Source organism: Aptenodytes patagonicus, chromosome 4 (genome assembly GCF_965638725.1).
Source record: "Aptenodytes patagonicus chromosome 4, bAptPat1.pri.cur, whole genome shotgun sequence".
NCBI lineage: Eukaryota > Metazoa > Chordata > Aves > Sphenisciformes > Spheniscidae > Aptenodytes > Aptenodytes patagonicus.
The window spans coordinates 30,324,137-30,342,893 of NC_134952.1; the positions used below are offsets into that span (position 1 = coordinate 30,324,137).

At 37.8% G+C, this 18,757-nt stretch overlaps 1 protein-coding gene across 1 annotated transcript in view; it reads right to left on the minus strand.

The window, feature by feature from the left end:
• Nucleotides 1–18,757, minus strand: part of FRYL (FRY like transcription coactivator) — a 178,479-nt gene that overhangs the window by 153,096 nt on the left and 6,626 nt on the right. The window contains exon 2 of the mRNA XM_076336221.1: nucleotides 10,952–11,158. The gene's annotated coding sequence lies outside the window, so the exon portion shown is untranslated. The remainder of the gene's footprint in view (nucleotides 1–10,951; nucleotides 11,159–18,757) is intronic.

Below are 18,757 nucleotides of genomic sequence, written 5' to 3' on the forward strand. Positions count from 1 at the left end.
ATTACAACTTGGATAAGGGAATAAAAAGCTTCTGGAAGGGGACCCCGCGCCTCCCACCCCGGCTGTCCCGCGCCCGGGCTGCCAGGCGCGGCGGGCTTTCCCCGCAGCGCCCCCAGCCGGCGGCGGCGCCCGGCTGCGCCCACCGCGCTCGGCGCCGCGCCGCCCCCGCCGTCCTCCTCCTCTCCTCCGCAGGCTTCCGTGCCGCCGCACCGCCAGCCACGCCAGGCGCGGCGCAGTGGTAACGCTGACCTCGAAAGCGGACTGGTTTTAACCCGGACTCGTTTGTCGGTGCCGCACAGACCGCCCTGCCACACGGAGGAGGCTGCACGGGCTCCTCCAACACTGGCAGACGTCAACAGTTCAGGGCAGCTTTGTTGGCACGGTGGTAACATGCTTTCCAAGCTCTTAGCCATAACTATGCCGGCAAAACAGCCGAGTGGTACAACCACGCTGGCAGAGAAGGCAGCTGGATACGTTCCTGTGCCAGCAAGGTGGATGCGTGCACTGCAAACCTTCTGGCGCTGAAATACGCTCTCCCCTTCGGTGGCACTGCTACGGTGGCACCGCTGTGGCGTGGCACATCTCCTGTTGGCACACAGGACCCTCGCTTTCTCCCAGCTTCTCAGCAACATGACCACGTTGGTAGGACAAAACAACACAAAAAACCCAAAACTATCCCTCCTGCTGGGACACTGGTACTGGAGGTTCTGCCAAACCAGTTTCAACAGCAAAGACCCACTAGTGTAGAAAGGGTGCAAGTTCTGCCTTTTGAAAAAGTGAATGGTCCAGGTTATGCAAAGTGGTCTCTACCTCAGTTTGCAGCTCTTCAAGAAGTGGTAATATTCCTTGAGCTCAGGGGTTTTAACTGCATCCTTGAGCCCATATTAGACATAGCATTAGTGTGCACCAAATAAGCATCATTACTATTTTCTCCAACTTGCTAATTTAGGCCTGACATCACTGTTTCAAGTGGGAGCGAGTCTGCTAAGGAAATACAGCAACTACAACAGCACCCAAGTATTTAGGAAAATAAACAAGTACAGGAAGTTCTGCCTTCTCAAGTCTCAGAATAGAAGCCTAATTTGTAAGAATTTGTCTTATCCCAATGAAAACAATCTGCTCTTCCCCAAAAAAAGTGAAGATCAGCGATACATAACTGAAAGCAGAACAAAACAGTAGGGTTAGAAACTGAACCTGCAGTCTAGCCTGTAAGTATAAATTCACGCACCTGCATTACACTCGTGAGAGGTACTGGGTACTGGACAGCTACTTGTTACACTTGTTAGCCAGTTAGCAGGACATTGTCATAATTTCACACAAAAGACTGTAGGGGTAGGGAAGAAAAATCCAGTTTCTTTCTCTGTATACGCTGCACTTTTTTAAAATGACAAGCCTTTTTGCTTTAGAACTATAACTTAACATAGTCACATATATTTTTTTTTTTCTTTAAATACAGAAACTGAACAGACAACATAACCTTGAAAAATGCATGCATACAGAGAAAGTTTATTTGTCATATTGCGGAGTCATCTCACCTTTTGGCAGTTTGGACTAACCACTTGTAAGAACCTGACATTTTTAAAGGAATTAGCTTAGCACGTCAGAAAGTTTCAAAATATTGAGATATTTAAGATAAGAGGCTATCCTTCATGTAATTTAAAATTATACTTTACCAGTTAATTCCCAAGCTACTTAGCATTAATGGTTTCCTTGGTCCAGTTCAATTAATGTAATTTCACAGCAAAAAACTTAAGGACCAGTAGAAGCAGGGACAAAGCAATGTACAATTTTGCAATAAACTATCTCTGTATCAGTGTAAACTTGTTGTAGCTATTATTTTGCATAAAAAAATACTTTAAGCCTAAGCCATTTAATCTTTCTATAGTTTGGCTTTATTGTTTGTTTTTTAATGGCAACATGCAAATACTTTCAGTTGTCCCCATGTTTTTTCTGAAAGAAAGTCTAGCTTTCTGTTTCCTGAGAAATGAAAGGAAAGTAGCAGACAACTGTCAGCTTTTGGTAAAGTTTCAATTTCCTTTCAGCCACTTAAGCTGTATTTGCTCTGTATGGGGGGGTTGGGTTTTTTTAAGTGAGTTGTGGGGCTTTTTCTTTGGAAGGATGGGGATTTCTGGAATGTTTGGGGTTTTTTTAAGAGCTTGGCTTTAATTATTTAGCATTAGTAGAAGTGAAATACAAGTAGAAATAAAATACTGGCAAAATATATCAAATCAGAACCTGAACATAATGCACAACTGTTAGGTTCACTGACTGAATGCAGTATTATCCTGTTTAATAGAAAAGCCCTGAAATTTTTACCATTTATATATTAGGTAATGACTGTTCTTATCTTGAAGTCACATGCAAGAATACAATGTTTTCCCGAACTCATTAGGAGTTCCTGGGAAGATCAAGGTATTGTCTTATCCCGCAGCTTCTACAATCCTCAGTCAGGATAAGGATCTGGGCTTCCTGTCGCTAACCTCTAGCTTGTTCCAAGTACTGACGTATCACACGAGATCTTCCAAATCTATTAATTTCTTCCACCAGCAGATTTTCTTCAAATAAGAACTTGCATTTCAAAGCAAAACCCAGAGTGGTACGCACTCTGAATCATACCCATTCCCATGCAAGTAGGAACACCGAGAGAAGACGTCATTACACAATCCAGTAACAACAGAAGTGGCCAGATCTTTTCCCTTGTAAAAGGATCAAAGTGAATGATGACAAGCATGATGTTGATATTTCTATGCAAAGGACATTAAAAAAACCCAACATTTAAAAGACAAGGGTTCCGTGGAACAGCTACCAGTAAGTCAGACCAACAATGGCAACACTGCTATGAAACTGGATCTCTAAGGAATTGAGAGCTGAAAAGCTTTCCCGAAAGCTTTTTAAGTGCTTAACAGAAATACAAGGAACACAGCTGCCAACCATTAACGTAGGTTTGCCTATAGAAAAGCCAGAACACAGACAATTAGCGATAACCAGAGGCCAAGTACACACATACATCTCCAGAATTACTTAAGAACAAAGTGGTTCAACATATATTTCTTAAATATTTTGGCTATTTGATGGCTATTTTCACAGCCTTTGTTACTGTTTCTGTTAGAATTTTCTCTAGCACTACATGAAAGTACACCTGTAGAAGAATTTCCTCATGTCTGAATGGCCAACTTTTAAAATCATGCCAAAAGCATAAAAGTCAAACGGCCAGGGAAAGAATCTATAGTTTATTGTTCAAAATAACCTTCATTCCAATCCCAAAAGTGCATACAGCACCAGTTTATCTTGCTTCCCTTACCAAGCCTGACCTAATCTTAGTTTACTACTTAAAATTTTATACAAGGAAGGCATGTGTAAAATGTTACTGACGTGTGGAAACTATCATTATCCTTTTTTCATTGTGACTCTTCTCCATAGTTTCTATTATGTAAAAAAAGCAGGCTCACTGAGTTTACAGTACACAGGACAAGCTCAGTTTCCAATACCAATGAAAATCCTCTGGACATCTAGATTAAATATAGGGTCTGCCTTGGTTTACATAGCATTCATCCACTCTAATCTATTTTAGTTCTTCCCCTGCAAAGTTTTTTTGAAACATGGTCACAGAAAGTTTATCTACACTGCAAAACAGAAAGTAGAAATTAATATTCAACCTAGTAAAAAAAACTGAGTGGGTAAATTCACAAGTCCATTTGCATGGACTGACATGCTCAAGTCTCTACTAGTTTAGGCATACATCCTCTGTGCTCTGTTACACAGACCTTACTACTAAAACTCTGAAACAGTATATATAATAGTTATAGTGAAATATATTTGTATCACAAGATTTACGTTAGCTGAGGAGCAATGTATTTTTAAATCCCATATAATATAGTCCTCAGATATAAAATTTCAGTCTGATCTCTTTCTTGTAACAAAACCACAGTGCCAAAGAAGCATGTACAACTAAAGATCACAATTCATAGGTTAATATTAAAATTAGTCATAAAAGAAATAAGAACGTCATTTTCTTAAGTTACATCTTTGTTCAGCAACAAGGGTAGCTAAATCAAGTTGCTGAAGATAAATTATTTCTCACACAGAGATGCTATCTGTGGGACTTCAGAAAGTTACTCTTAGCTAGAGGATATAGTTAGTTAAAACTAATGTATCTATTTTCTTAACAGAATATTATCAGAAACAAGTTACATATCATGTATGTTTGCCCACAGATATGTTGGGACAATAACTTTAAAACTTCTCCCTTCTCATCTCTTCTATCTCAAAAACAGAAATAATAATCTCTAAAGCATTACAAGATTTTTCCAGTGGAAATATATAAGCTTAGATTTTAAAATAGTACTAGTTTTCCTCTTTAAATCCTAAATGAAAGACTTCATTGTAAAACAACAGCACTCCCATTCTTCTGCAAAACATAGATGTCTTTGCCCCTTCTTTTTACTTAATAACTTGAATGCATTTCCACTTCATAATCTGAACATAACGAGAAAGAATAAATGTTGCTGCCAGAACTATGTAATTTGGTTTAAAAAGAAAACAGCCCCATCTATCAGTTCTTACAATAACTGTAGTTGTACTAGGTACTCTGGGCTGAAGTTGTCAACATTTTATGGCTTACAGAAAGATTGGCACCTGTATTAAAAGAAAACAAATTCACTCTTGCTCAGATCAAGATGCCTTCCTTACCTATGAGGGACATGTAATGATTATATTAAATTCAAGGCAGTGGAAAAGTAAGATACTTAAGGAACGTAATACATCAGATGAATACCAGCTACTAATTTAGAGCAAAACTTTTATGTAAATTTTGTAACCCTAAAAGAGAGTGAAGGTTTTTCCATATGCAGACACAGAATGTTTATGGATATTCTTTCCACTGAACAAGTTTTTTTAATTAACATTCAATTGTCTCCTGTCTTAAGGAGGAGAGAAAGAAAAAAAAAAAAAAAAAAAAAAGAAAAGAAAGAAAATCCGTAACAACAACCAGACCATCAGATGCAGCAGAGGGTGCTCCCAGTAGAGCTCCATGTGAGCCTATGGGAACCCCAGTATTGTAGCTTTAGTACATAAACATTCGTAAAATGTCATTCACATTTAACAGAAAACAGAGCTCTCCTTTCAATGCCATAGATGTTCACATATAGTAGAAGTATTTTAAGTGATTATGTTTCATTTCTAAAAGGAAAAAAGACAAAAGGCAGGGAATTTGCACTTTTATGATTTCTAGAAAGGAAAGAGAATAGATGTAATTTAGGTTTGTTTGGCAAGGTTTTAGTTTCAGGGCTTTGAACACAGGAAAGGAAATACTAACTTTCAGTGTAAGATGTTGGATGAAATCTCATTTACGCTTCCTATTTGAAAAGCTACAATATAGTTGAGATCAAACAGAGGTCCAACTAAGTTAGGTGCTAAATTAAGGTCCAAAAATGTTTCTAGTAAGCAGGGGAGAAAAAAGAAAATAAGTTTAAAACCCAGCAATTTTGGATTATTAGCACATAAGAAAACACAGTTGCTAAATGCACTGCTAGAATAAATAATTCTCAGTACCTCAAAGTCACTAAGCAAACAAATATGTGGGAAGGTGAAGGAACCTAAACCAACAAATTGTTGAGCCACCCAAAAGAAAGCTTCCATTTTTATCCTATATGGAACATTTATGTACTTATGCACACCCATGCAGGTTTGCTCACTAAAATTAGTCTTATTACAGTAAAGCTTATGAAATTGCAGAGAGGTAAACAAGGCCACCATAAATTAAAAAAAAAAAAAAAAACCAGAAACAATACATGGCACACTAACTGTGCAGCTTCAGAAGCTGGGTGAACAGTCCTTCCTTAAAAGACAGCCATCAAGGCAAAGGTACTGCTCCTTCACACAGGCTCCACTGCTCAGGCATTCTGACAGTGACCTGGGGGCAACAGAAAAGCTCAAAGAGCACCTTGATGTATTAGTTCTTCCCACGTATCACAAATTAAGACGGATCTATGGAACAGACAGACACGTCATGAATGATAACTTGAAAAATACAGATTAAGACAAAATAGTGTACATTTAACTAACATATATCATCAGATTAAAAAGAATTATTCTAATTTCTAACACCAGAAGCAGCATATGTGAGATGAGCATGTATTGTGAAAGGATTTAAGAAAAAATTCCTTATTTGGATTTGGAAGAGACTTGCTGTATTACAACTATCTGAAGGAGAGGTTAAGCCTGTTCTTATCAGAAGCGACAAGAAAAAAAACTGCCTTTGAAGAGCAGAGAGAGACGACCATTGAAATTTAAGGACATAGCTGAACATGATCACCCAGGAAGGCGAGGATTCCTTTATTTCAAGAAAAATTGATGCTCCAGTCATCTGATTAGAATAGAAAGACTAAAGACGACCTGCGTCCTTTCCTCACTTGTGGCTTTTTAAATAGACTAATAATAAAAGACTTCTAATTGTCATAGTGAAAGACAGGAGGATTCTTTTTCAAAAAAGTTTGAGGCTGGAATTACTTCCTCTTTAAGGAACACATCACAAAATGAACTTTACTGCTTTCCATTTCTTAGTAACCAATTTTCAAAAACATCCACTCTTTTCAAGCTAATGTGTGTTAAACAGGAAGAAAAGAATTGTCTAAAGAGAATGTAACATACACACTTTTAACACACACAGGTCAGCTTACAGTACGAGTGTTTCAAGCCATCTACAAGTGGAAATACACACAGGTGTCAAGACTGTATTTTTGTCCACACTAGGATTATCTTTCGTCATTCACACAGAAGAGCCAATGAAATACAGTTAAAATTAAGAATATTAGTTCAGCAGACCACAAACAGAGAGGGCCCCTTTCCTCACACAACACTGTTATTCCTTCCTTGATCCCGCTTTACATTTTAGCCTGAATCCTTATATCCTTTAAGGTATGCCTCAAATCAAAGGACCAGGGACTTGTTGTTGTTGTTGTTGCTGTATTGTCTGCATCAGAAGCGAGCCTTGGTGCATTTCATAAGCCATTTCTGAGCCAGAGATACTTGCTAAGGAGGATAGCAGAGGTGAGAACTTCATGATCAGTGGTGCACTGTAGGTGCAAGGTGCCCTGGGCCAAACAATGCACTATGTTAAGCCATACTGGGCAGAAGCACAAGAGAGGGGAACTCAGAGTTTCCACAGGAAAGCTCTGCAACTGTGTAGGAGGTATCACAAGTAGCTGCATCACTTGTCCTCTACCCAAAACTCTGAAAAACCACCTATCATTGTCTCCCTGTCTTTGAAGTAAAGTACTTGTTTTGGATAAAGACATATAGTGTTTTCATTAGCTACTAGCCAAGGGACAGGCATTTTCCAGTTCCCCAAGGACTTCTGGTTCCCATTCCATTATATATCATAGATTTAAACTGTAATACAGTCTTTACTGTAACTTGTGCAGTTACTCTACACCTTGTAATAGAAGTTGCTGTTTCTTTTAAATTAAGCACTGCTCCAAGTGAATTCTTTTCAAGCAAACAGTTGCTGGCTGCACATGGAGAACAGCAGCATCTCCACAACCAATAGTAAAATAATTGTCTGACCAAAAAGAGTGTTAAAAATAAGATTAAGATACATATGCATAGATAGCTGTATATAAATAAATTTCAGAGCTGTAATAGTGCAAAGTTAACCAAGACCAAAGTTAGTTAGCAGACAAGTGTTTCCTTCTCCACCATCTTCTTGCTGATGCATAAGCAGACTTCTAAAAGAATCCACAACAGTTCAAGCCCCTCTGAAGGCCAAAACACCTAACATTTTAGGTGTTAAAGAACACCACCAATAGCACCTTGTATGTTATGTTCAATATACCAGTAGATTACATTAAAACAAATAGATGGTCACAAAGAAATCTTAATCAAACTAAAAATTATCATTCATGATAAAGATACATAGCTGTTCTCCATGACAGAAAATAAGTTCAAAAAGAAAAAGCTTTACAACAGGTTGAAAAAACAGGAATTTTTATGAATGTTGGATGTTGCTACAAAAAACCCCCCACCAAAACCAAAACACAGAAAACCACCACAAAACACCACACCACAAAAACCCCTGACCTTCTACATGCAAGCAGCACAAAAAATCCCCACAATCCTGGGGAAGGGAAATCCTACAAGACAGGTTCAACAGTTCAGTTTTTTTTCCACCCTAGCCTGACACACACAGCTTTCTCACCACACAGATTAAGCAGCTCTTCTGTGTCCCTATTAGCATTTTCATCTTCTGTTTTCTTGCAGATGTGTCTCAGCTGTTCCACAGTATTTGAACAACACGAGGCATCAAGTGTAAGGCATTCTGCAAGTCATTTGTCACTGCAAGTGAGCATGGTCTACAAAGCTCTTTAGCAGAAACATACCTCTAGTCGGGCAGCAGAGTGAGAACTAATGTTCAAATGAAGCAGGAAGGGAAAAACAAAGCCCACAAAAAACCCTATTAAAAATTGGTGAAGCCCACTGAGCTATGTAAAATACAAAACACATCTTAAGAGAAACTTTGTTAATAAAAAAGAACTTTAATATTTCAATTTATTTCCCCAATATCCATCTTACATTTTATATAGACACAGCTAATGAAACTGCTGAGCAGGGCAGCGAGTATCAAGTACTGCTTTAATCCCAAATGATTATTTAAGGAGAGGAAAAAAAAAAAACAACAAACCAAAAAACCAAACCTTTTCTCCTCTTGATGGTCCTTTATTTTCTTAATTATACTGGAAAAAAAACTTAACCAAACTTAAGTGCTACACCTGCAAAAACACTTGTAATGTATGAACAGATACATTAGTTATTCTGAATACTATTTAGCAATTGCATTTACAGACGGAAATAGGCTTTTCAGCATACTGATGCTCCAGACAATTTTTCAGAGAGGTCATGTCGTCTTCACCATGAGAGCTTTTTGAGACTTGACTGGATAAAGCCATGAGCAACCGGGTCTGCTGATCAGGGAACTGATTCCAGGGAGTAAATTAGTAACACAGAAGAAGAATGGCAGCTGGCACATTTTCCCAGCTATATATTATTTTTCCTTCTCACGTATTTTTAAAGGAAAGCACTTGAGGTAAGACTCTCTCTGCATTCTCCGACAGGAAAATACACCCTGACAGTCTTTACCTTTTGCTGAAGTGAAAAAAAAAAAAACCCAAACCATGTTTATTGCCTACACACAACACAATAGGTTTTTAATACTGAAGACAGACAACAGATACAAAAGCTAAGGACCCAACGCTAAGGATATTTTTTTTAAACCTACTACGCGATTGCTTTTTAAACATCTAGCAGTAAGTACAGAAAGTACAACAATTACTGAGAAGTATTCCAAAAACTGGATCAGCACTGAACAGCCTTGTTTCCAATAAGGAAAAACTACACAATTCAACCTTGAACACTCCACGTTTGTCACTGGAGCATGTTTTCTATATAAACATACAGAAATGTAGAAACATACATAATCATTAAAACCTTTTAAAGTGAGGTAAAACTAGAGTTGTCCGAAGCATGATAAGCACCCACAAGAGAACAACTTACAGTAAAAAATGATACTAATGTTCTCAAACCCTCTGCCTCCATTTTTCTGTTTCATTTACAAGATTGATCTGGAGTTCCTACTCTAATGCCAAAATGTGTATTTGCCTTCCTTAAGCAACAGAAAGATATGGAGGTTCAAGGTAAGCTTCTGCAGCAACAAATTTATTATCTTTTGAAAGAAAGAATACATACATGAGAACAAAAATAATTACGGTATAAAATTCTAACAGACAGTGAAGCAAGCCAGCATGTTCTATAACTAGAAGTGAAAGCCAGTGATGGAGGCAAACCACAGGCATATGATACACTGGAGATGATCCAATGGCAGAACTTATGATACATTCAAATTCTATTTTATTGTATACTTCTCCTGTAAAGAATATATAGGACAATACAATAAAGGAAAGCAAGAGCTACACTAAAAATATTATAGAATATATAATATTCTAATTATTAATGGTAATTAGTTAATAATAGAGCATATAATATTCTATTACATTCTATAAAGTAATATTATAGAATATATAATTAATATAGAATGTCTTGAATACAGAAGTCCACATAGCAAATACTGTAGAAATAACTGGACTTCAATATTTTCCTCCTGTCACGCCAATATACTCTCTGTTCTCAGAGGCCAAAAGGAAGTACAGTCTATCAGTTTTACCACTTGACTATAGGGAAGCAGTACGTTGCATTCTTTTTGAAGGATGGTTTAGATGTTGGATTAGTTAGATCTATCCAAATCTATTTCAGTTCAGAAGTGCTTTATCCACAATAATTGCCCTGTGCTTGACAGCAATATGGATCTATTTACTACTGATAAAATCCTTACATGAAGAGCAGTAAAGAGCATCTATGTAAGGAACTGTGACGGCCTTTACTAATTAGCTGCATTACCTGGCTTCATCCACAAGAGGACAGAGCTCAGACACCTGCCCACACATTGTAAAGGAGGACTCTATTAGCTCCAAGAAGTCTGATTTGCATTGAGCACAGATGTTTGTGAAAGAAAACTTGAGAGGATTATTGAACATACAGAAGTTATATGAGAGAATTACTAAATGTACAATCTGAGGATTACTAAATGTACAGGAACCACATCTGGATTAGGAAGTCCCTGAGCTACAGGTGACTGGAAGATGGGAGGCTGCTTGCCCTGTTCTTAACCTCTTCCTTAGACATTCACTTTTGGCCACGATCAGTTACTGTACCATGTTAAATCAAATGTTCTTATTTGATTTAACACAGTACAGACACCCTTCTATTGAGATAATTGATATCTGAAGTAGTAGTTCAAAGTGTGTTAACAGTACAATATAGACAACAAAGACCCAAGCAAAAAGGAAAAAAAAGTTAGGTGCATGAAAATTTATTTATGACAGAATTGTGAAAAAGGCCTTACCACTTAGAAGCCATCGTTAACCACCGTCGAGAGCCGTTAGCATATCACACTTAGGATGGATCCATCAAGACATTTTCCCCCGAGTCCAACGTGTGCTTAGAGATGTGAGAGTAGACAAAGATGTAAACAGCTACGAGTCAGCTGGTATGTAGCCAAATACTGGAGAAAGGTCTCCAAACACAGTACAGACAAATGAAGTACAGAATGCTGAAAAGAAAATGAGAAAAACCATAGTCAAACCTTAGACACTTACTCAGTGGAGATGTCAGCATTTTCCAAAAGCTTTAGAATTCTGAATTTTTTCATTGAAGTCATAAACGATAAAAATCTGTTACATGTGTCTTCAGAATTGCTGTTCTGATCAGAGGCTAATGATTCTTAATGATATTTTTCCCCACCAAAAAGAGAAAAATTAAAATTGACATCAAAATAAAATCTAGCTTCCCACACTCAGCATATTTTATGTACATCCATTCTTTATGTAGAGTTTTAGTTGTACTTTAATTACAAACATACTTTATTAATCATATATACAATCGCTCTCAAATGCAAGTCATTCTGAATCAAATTTTTCATATTAGTCCTTTTACTTCTTATTTTTGCTGATTTTTTTTTTCCCGCTTGGTTAGCACGAAGACATGGTCAGAAAAAGAAACAAACAATACTTCAGCTGTGTCTCCCTAACAAAGCCTTGAGAACTTCTGGAGATTCCTTCACAACAAAGTTTGTATGCAACTTGCATACTTGTCACAACTTGCCCAAGTGGCAGTGTTTTTGTTCTTCTATACCGCCAAACTACAGCAAAAGCAATTTTGTAATTTAATTTTATCCTGGAGGCAGATCAAGCACTTTTAACTGCTTTTAACAACTCAAGCCTCAACATGCAGCAGCAATCCACCACTCCTGATTATCTAGTTTGTATGGAAAAAAAAAAAACGTGGTTTTTTTTGTTTTTTTTTTTTTAGAGTTATAGCCTGAAAAATTGCAGGTACTTAGAAAGACCTGTACACCCAACGTGACTTTATCAGTGCCCTGATGCAACACAAACGTACTAGTTTCCTTTAGGGATGTGTGAACCATTCACTCATCATCAATTCTTTTATGTACGGTTTGTTCTACTTCTTAATTAGTGTTTCCAAAAATACAAGAGAGACCCACATAAGTGCAATCTAAAGGTAAAAAGCCACATCCTGAAGATTTTAAGATGTAAAAGAAAGTTTAAAAGTGGGACTTCGAGACAATCAGGAAAATTAGACAAGCTTTTGCAAATAGGAAGCAAGTCGATGTTTATATACAAATTGGGAACATACTACGTAATTCCTTGAAAAAGCAAGTCAAGTTTTTTAAAGACTTTACCAGTTACAAAGGAAAAGTTTAAAGATGGACAAAATTCTAACTCAATTTTATCTGCTAAATTGCAACTCTAATAAAAATGTCAACTGCTTTCTGTAGTTTGTGCATTTGACAGCACAGTACATCAGATCAGCATCACTCTATCCTCTTTAGACAATTAGGGCAAGCAGAGTTTTCTATGCAGCAGCAATGTATGGCCTTTCATCCTGACTACATGAATATACTCCACTGTTCACTTTCTTCTCTTCTTTTTTCAAAAAGAGAAGTAGTTTAAACCAACTTATGCAAAACCTTACATCCACTCCAGTTTGGAAGCAAGTGGGTCAGCTGTCGTTTTAACTCCTCCCTATTTACAACCACTGTGAACAGCACTTTAAGAAAATCAAACCCATGCCATTATTACTCTCCATAAAATTGAAAGAATACCCAGACGGAAATCCACCTTGGCATATGCTGACATTTTAGCTCACTTTCTCAAGCGAAACATACATTCACAGATACATAATCCGTTCTGTTTAGAGGCTTCCCTTCTCACCGTGTCCAGAGCAAACACATACAAACCCAGTCTGTGCTTCTCACTCATCTTCGTTCTTCACCATGCCAGATTCAGTCTCCCCCCCCCGCAAACACACTATCCAATAGCCCAGCTGCTTAATGGAGGAAATAAAGTTAAGCCAAAACCTAACTTGACTGTCCAAGCTTTAGGACAAGATACTGACGTCTCAGTTCAGCTGCCAGAGTGTTTGGAAAGAGCCCGGAGGGTGGGAGGCACAGGAAAACTCATTTGAGGTATTCAAGATTTTTAGTGGTACATACTGAGCAATAATAAACTTCAAATTGCAGCTGATGCCCAGAACTTCAAGTACAACTAGAGCTGTATCGGAATACAACCTAAGGTATCCCACAGAATCAATCTGATCAGATTAAGTCTGACTACAGGGAAAAAAGGTCTCAGTAAAGGTAGCAGTAAGGTCGAAAGTCTCCAACAGATGTGAACAAAGCTTACAGTAACTACAGCATATTGCTGGAGGGAAGTTCATTGGGCTTCATTTCCTAACTGCAGCTTACATCTTGAGGTTAAAATGTAACTATACTTTATCAGATTTGAAGTCAAAGGTGTCACACAGGAGGAGGTTCAGTGTTTGGGGTTCACCCCTGTAAAAGGTTTATGAGAAGCTAAGAAACAGAACATGACAAAACTACATAATAAAGTTCAAAGTACAAGAGGTTAGCTATCATAAGGTTTAAAAAAAATAACTCAAAGGACACTGCTGCTACCCCTAAGTTTTCATACCTAAAAAAATTCAGAACTCCTCTAACATCCTGAATTGGAAAACACAGCTAAAAATCCAGCCAACGTCAAACCTGTCCAAGTAACAACATATAACTTTTATTAGGTGAACTTTTTTTTGGGAGGTGTTTAAAAGAGAATTTTTATCTCAATTATTTTCAAGTTGATGTATTATATTCACAGAGTAGCTGCTCTAATGTTGGCTACTATGCAAGACTGAACTCACCTGTACCTTTTGAGCAGCAATTAGATGTTCCAATACAGCACACTTTTTGCCATTGCTAAGCGTAGGAGAGGTGGTACAGAAGACCACTTCCAAAAACTTCAGGGAATGGGATTAAAACTAATGTTGTAGGAAATCAAAATGTCAGCACCTGCATTTAAGACGATATGTACAACACACTAAATTAGGGCCTTTTTATAATTACTGGCCCGAAAGACTTAATGGAATGATACTTCAGAAGAAAGAAAGAAATACTAATAGTTTTAACCAACTGCTAGAAGTAGTGCTTTCCATGCCATAAACCCTATGCAGGCTTCAATACACTATGTGTTTGCTTTTACAAAGGTAGAATAAAGGCAAAGCTGAATTATATTAGTTTTTAAGACATCATTTTAAAAATTACAACAAAAAGCTGCTAATAAACCAGTTTAGGGGCAAACATTTACAGAATGGTACCATGATCACTCAAACATGTGGCTGACCTGTACCTTCGGCTTTTCATAGAGCTTGGCTAAGTAACTTGCTGTCACAAGCACTCCTACCATAACACATAACCTTATGAGCTCTGGTCCTCTGTCACTGTCCCCCTTGCCCCAAAGCAATGGTAGATACAGTAAGAGCCCATACAATGGAGAAATCAGGCCACAGGGCAAGGATAAAGCCAGGCTTCAGCCCAAGGCTCACGACTTACACCACCCCTCAGGCAAGGGGTGGAAGGAAAAAAACCACATGATACATACAACCCAGATTTGTCATGCAACATATTGACCATATATAAGACTTTCCGGTTACAGACCAATTAAGCAATTTTTCCACTACAGCACTGGGAGATGCTACCAGTGGGCTGAGAGATTTTCAGGGGCTGCCCAGTTCCTCCATTCTCCCAACCTTATCTTCAGCAATAGTCTGCACAGCTAGACTGTACCTAGCTTACTGCTTGCTTTCCTCCCAAATAAGCGATATTAGTGGCTGTACCAGAAATGACAAAAAGAGAGTTTGAGAGCACATGAATATTACAGAAGCCATTTCTAAGCTAACTACCCCCATGAGACTGGATTTTATAAGAATAAAAAGGGGGAATGAAGCTTCCCAGGTTGCCGATATCCAAATCGGCCCCCTTTCTTTACTGAAGCTTGGCACACTTTGTCTTAACAGAAGCTTTTTAGTAACAATTTGGTTCTTTTGCTCCTTGTAAAAGTTTTAGGTATATTAACAATTTAACAATATATAACAATATTCAACACCACAAACTAAAAACGGTTACATGATGAATTGGGTGTTACTAAATGCTGTCAAGAACATGGTGGTCATGCAGTACTTTCCCAATTTCACCAACCATCTCCTTACTGAAACACAGCCTTTTTTCCACTCCACAATCCACATAACCAGTGAGGCTGGGTGGCTGCCGATCAATTAACTATGGGGAAGCACGAAAGTCGTAAACAGGAGAGAAGCAGGGGTCCCCAGTGCAAAAAGCAAGTCTTCTGGGGCTTGAGGGGGGAAAACTTCATTAAACAGATATTGCAACCGGAAGACGCATAGATCACAGGCAAGAAATTGAGGTAGGTTCAGCTTCTATGTAACTGATGTGGAAATGAGATAACGCTCATGAGGCAGATCAAGATCACTTAAGGAGAATCATGGGAGAAGAAGAAAAGGATGTGTATCTCAGTCATACCAAAACTTTGGAATATAGCCAAACATCTGCACCTGAGAACTACATTTGTTATACTGGTTCAACACTTTCTCTTCGTAAGAATTATAAATAGCTCTCCATTTACAAACTGACACACTTCAATTGAAAAGACTTCCATACAATCCCCATTTGTAGTTGAGATGGATTTGCAAGGTAAACTTCAGAGGAGGGCTTGGTGCCAAATGTGTAATAACTTGACCACGATAACTCAAATTTAAAAATGTATATTTGCATTCTGCTTTCCTTAGTTAGCAGGAAAAGGGACTAAGAAAAGTATGTGAATCACAAGTCATGTCCATTGGGCCAGCGCCACAAAATCTGCCTGTTCTTTAAATTTTGATTATAACTTTTTATCTTTTGGAATCTCATTTCAGAGTATTAGAAATATGCCAAAACTCAAACTGTGTTTTTACCAGAGCACAGTGGATATTTCCATCTAGGCGCAAGACCTTTCAAGTCTCTCATATTAGCCTCTTAATAAAAATTGCCTTTACTAGTGCCACAGCCCAAGGAACCCACTGCCTTCAGAAACCAGAGTGATGCAAGACTTGCTCAGTTATACCTTCCCTTGGTGCTAATGCCCTCTGTCTCCCACCTTTACCCTTGCTGTTTTCTGATTGTTGATTTAGAGGAGTGTTTCCTCAGCTGTAGTACAGAACCAATAATTATTTTGGGCCCCAAAAAAGTGACCTTAGTTATTTTCTAGTATACGAACTGTAAGTTAGGACTAGCTATCTGAGAGAAAGTATTTCTGTGCTGCTTTTCAAGAAACTGCAAAATAAGAGCACCAAGAAATTATAGCTCTCTTCTGTTAGCATCAGAGGTTATAAGCAACCTATATATTAAGACTACCTCAAATGGGTGTTGCTTCCACCAGGAAGACAGCTAAAACCAAGTCTGTGCCAGCACAAATTTTTAAATATTACACACAAGTATTTCAAAAGGAAGTAATGACTAAGACTCCAGATTGCTTAATCTTATGTCACCTAGACATTCATCATCACTTGTTCCTTCTTATTTCATATGCACTGGGGAGGGGAAATGGCAGACATCAACAACAACTACCTTCTTCCTCAGATGCACTGCTTCCTGCAACAATAAAACAAAACAGTGCATGTAGAGCATTTGGAGTGGCTCCTACTAAAGCTCTTGGCAGCCATTGATCTAAACACCATCATTCACCGTATCTACATTAACAAAGTTTCAGCAACAGGAAAAGCGAGAACTTCCACCAGTGCAGTGTAGGCAAGAAGCCTCAAATTCTGACCTCTGCACCACCACCACTATAGCAACAACAGGGAAAATGCAAAAAATGCCAAATGGCTCTAGAAACTAAACTTCTTTTTTTTCCTTTTTACAAAATAAATTGCAAGCACAGACTAAACTAAAAATCAGCCTACAAGCATGAAACTAAATAATTAAATCCGAAGAACAGGAGCTTATACCACACCTTCAAATTGCTTTTGGCAATTTCCTACTTTTGAAAGTATCTCAAACCAAAACCAACAATTCTTTTCTATTCAATAAGCTTTTGGAGATCAACATCTAGCAGGGTTCAAGCACTTGGAACTACTGAATGAAAAATCAACAGCTTATATACTACTTTTCCTCCCTTAACAGACTGTTAAAGCTAAAAATGCATTCTCTTTCTTAAAAAGTGCCAAAAACTACTAGATCACTGACCAGTTTTATTACTGTGCCTGTAGAAAGAGAAAGAAAATTACATGGCAATAAAATTTTTCTTTAGCTATTATATACCATAAGGAGGAACCAACATGAACTTCATGCACATTCAGTACCAAAGTCTATATGGATTTTTAAAAAAAAAAAAAAAATTAAAAACACACCACCACACACAAAAACCACTTTACTCCCTTGAACAAAGTAGGAAGCCGCTTTCCCCGCTCCCTCCCCCCAAAGCAACTTCAATAGAGGTTAAACTCAGGTCCTATATATAAAATGCTAGTAGTTCTTCAAATATGCTGACCAGACAATGTTGAAGTATAACAGTTAGCAGATTTCTTATCTACTCAAGCAATTGCAGAAAAACATGCTTAAATTGATATATCCCAATCTAGTGCAATATTCTCTGGCCTCTGGAAATCTGATACAAATACTAAATAAAAGGCAGCAGTGCTAACTGCTTTTGAAATACAACAATCGGCATGAGGACTTTGCTGTACTTGCAGACCATCTCTACCCGTTCTTTTTTCCTAAACAGCATTCAACCCAAAGAGTTCATGGAGTCTGTGTTCACACGGGCTGAGACGTGAACTTGCTGTTTCACTTTAACAGAAGCCCAAATGAGACCAGTCTGCATTCTCCAGCATGACAATAAGGTAAACAGAAAAGTAGTAGAAATATTCTTGTTTCTAGGCACAAAGCATTATAAAAGCCCTACTGATATTCTCTCCCCATGCATCCTACTCTTCTCATAACAAATGCATACTAGTTTTCAAATAACCACCTGCTAAATTCAAAATATCTTTCAAGGACTTGTGTCACTAACATATGCCAATTCTTAAACTTAGAACACCTGCATCACTAACTAGAGTCACGTAAAGATTTTATGCCTTTCAACCTTATAGTTATATGCAAGAGTTTTATGTACTAGATATGATTTTAAGGGAGCATGCAATAAAAGCTACTATAAAATTATAGAGGCTAGGAAATACTTGAAAACAGAACTATTTATTCTTAATTTAAAATGCAAGTCAAGAGAACAACAACTTGCACTACACCATAACATGGAACACACTATGCAGTACCTTCTCTACATATCCTCCTGGGAGATACAAGGTTGGGCTTCAAATTGGATCAAATCAGCTGTACGCAATTTACCCACCACCGCCACAAAAATATAAGCATAATCTGTGCCTACCTAATGACTTGTTTACAGATTTTGAATAACAGACTATAATATCAAAGATTGATCATGATGTACAGTAAGAGGAGTGTTCTTAAATGTTTTAAAATCAGGTTTATTTTTGCCCCAGTACAGCAAAGGGCCAAAAGTATACAAAAGTGTTAGTTAAAGAAATGCGTATAATGGCAGGTAAAGACTCTCGATTCCTCTCCCAAAAGCTTGTTCTATTCATTTCATGCTTGTATCTACCCAGCTTTCTATTCCCACCCTTGCTATCCACCACTTCTCACCTGTACCAGCTATTCTATAGTTATTCACCTTTTAGTTCTGCAGGTAGATACATGTAAAAATACATATGTTTTTGTGTGTGTGTATAT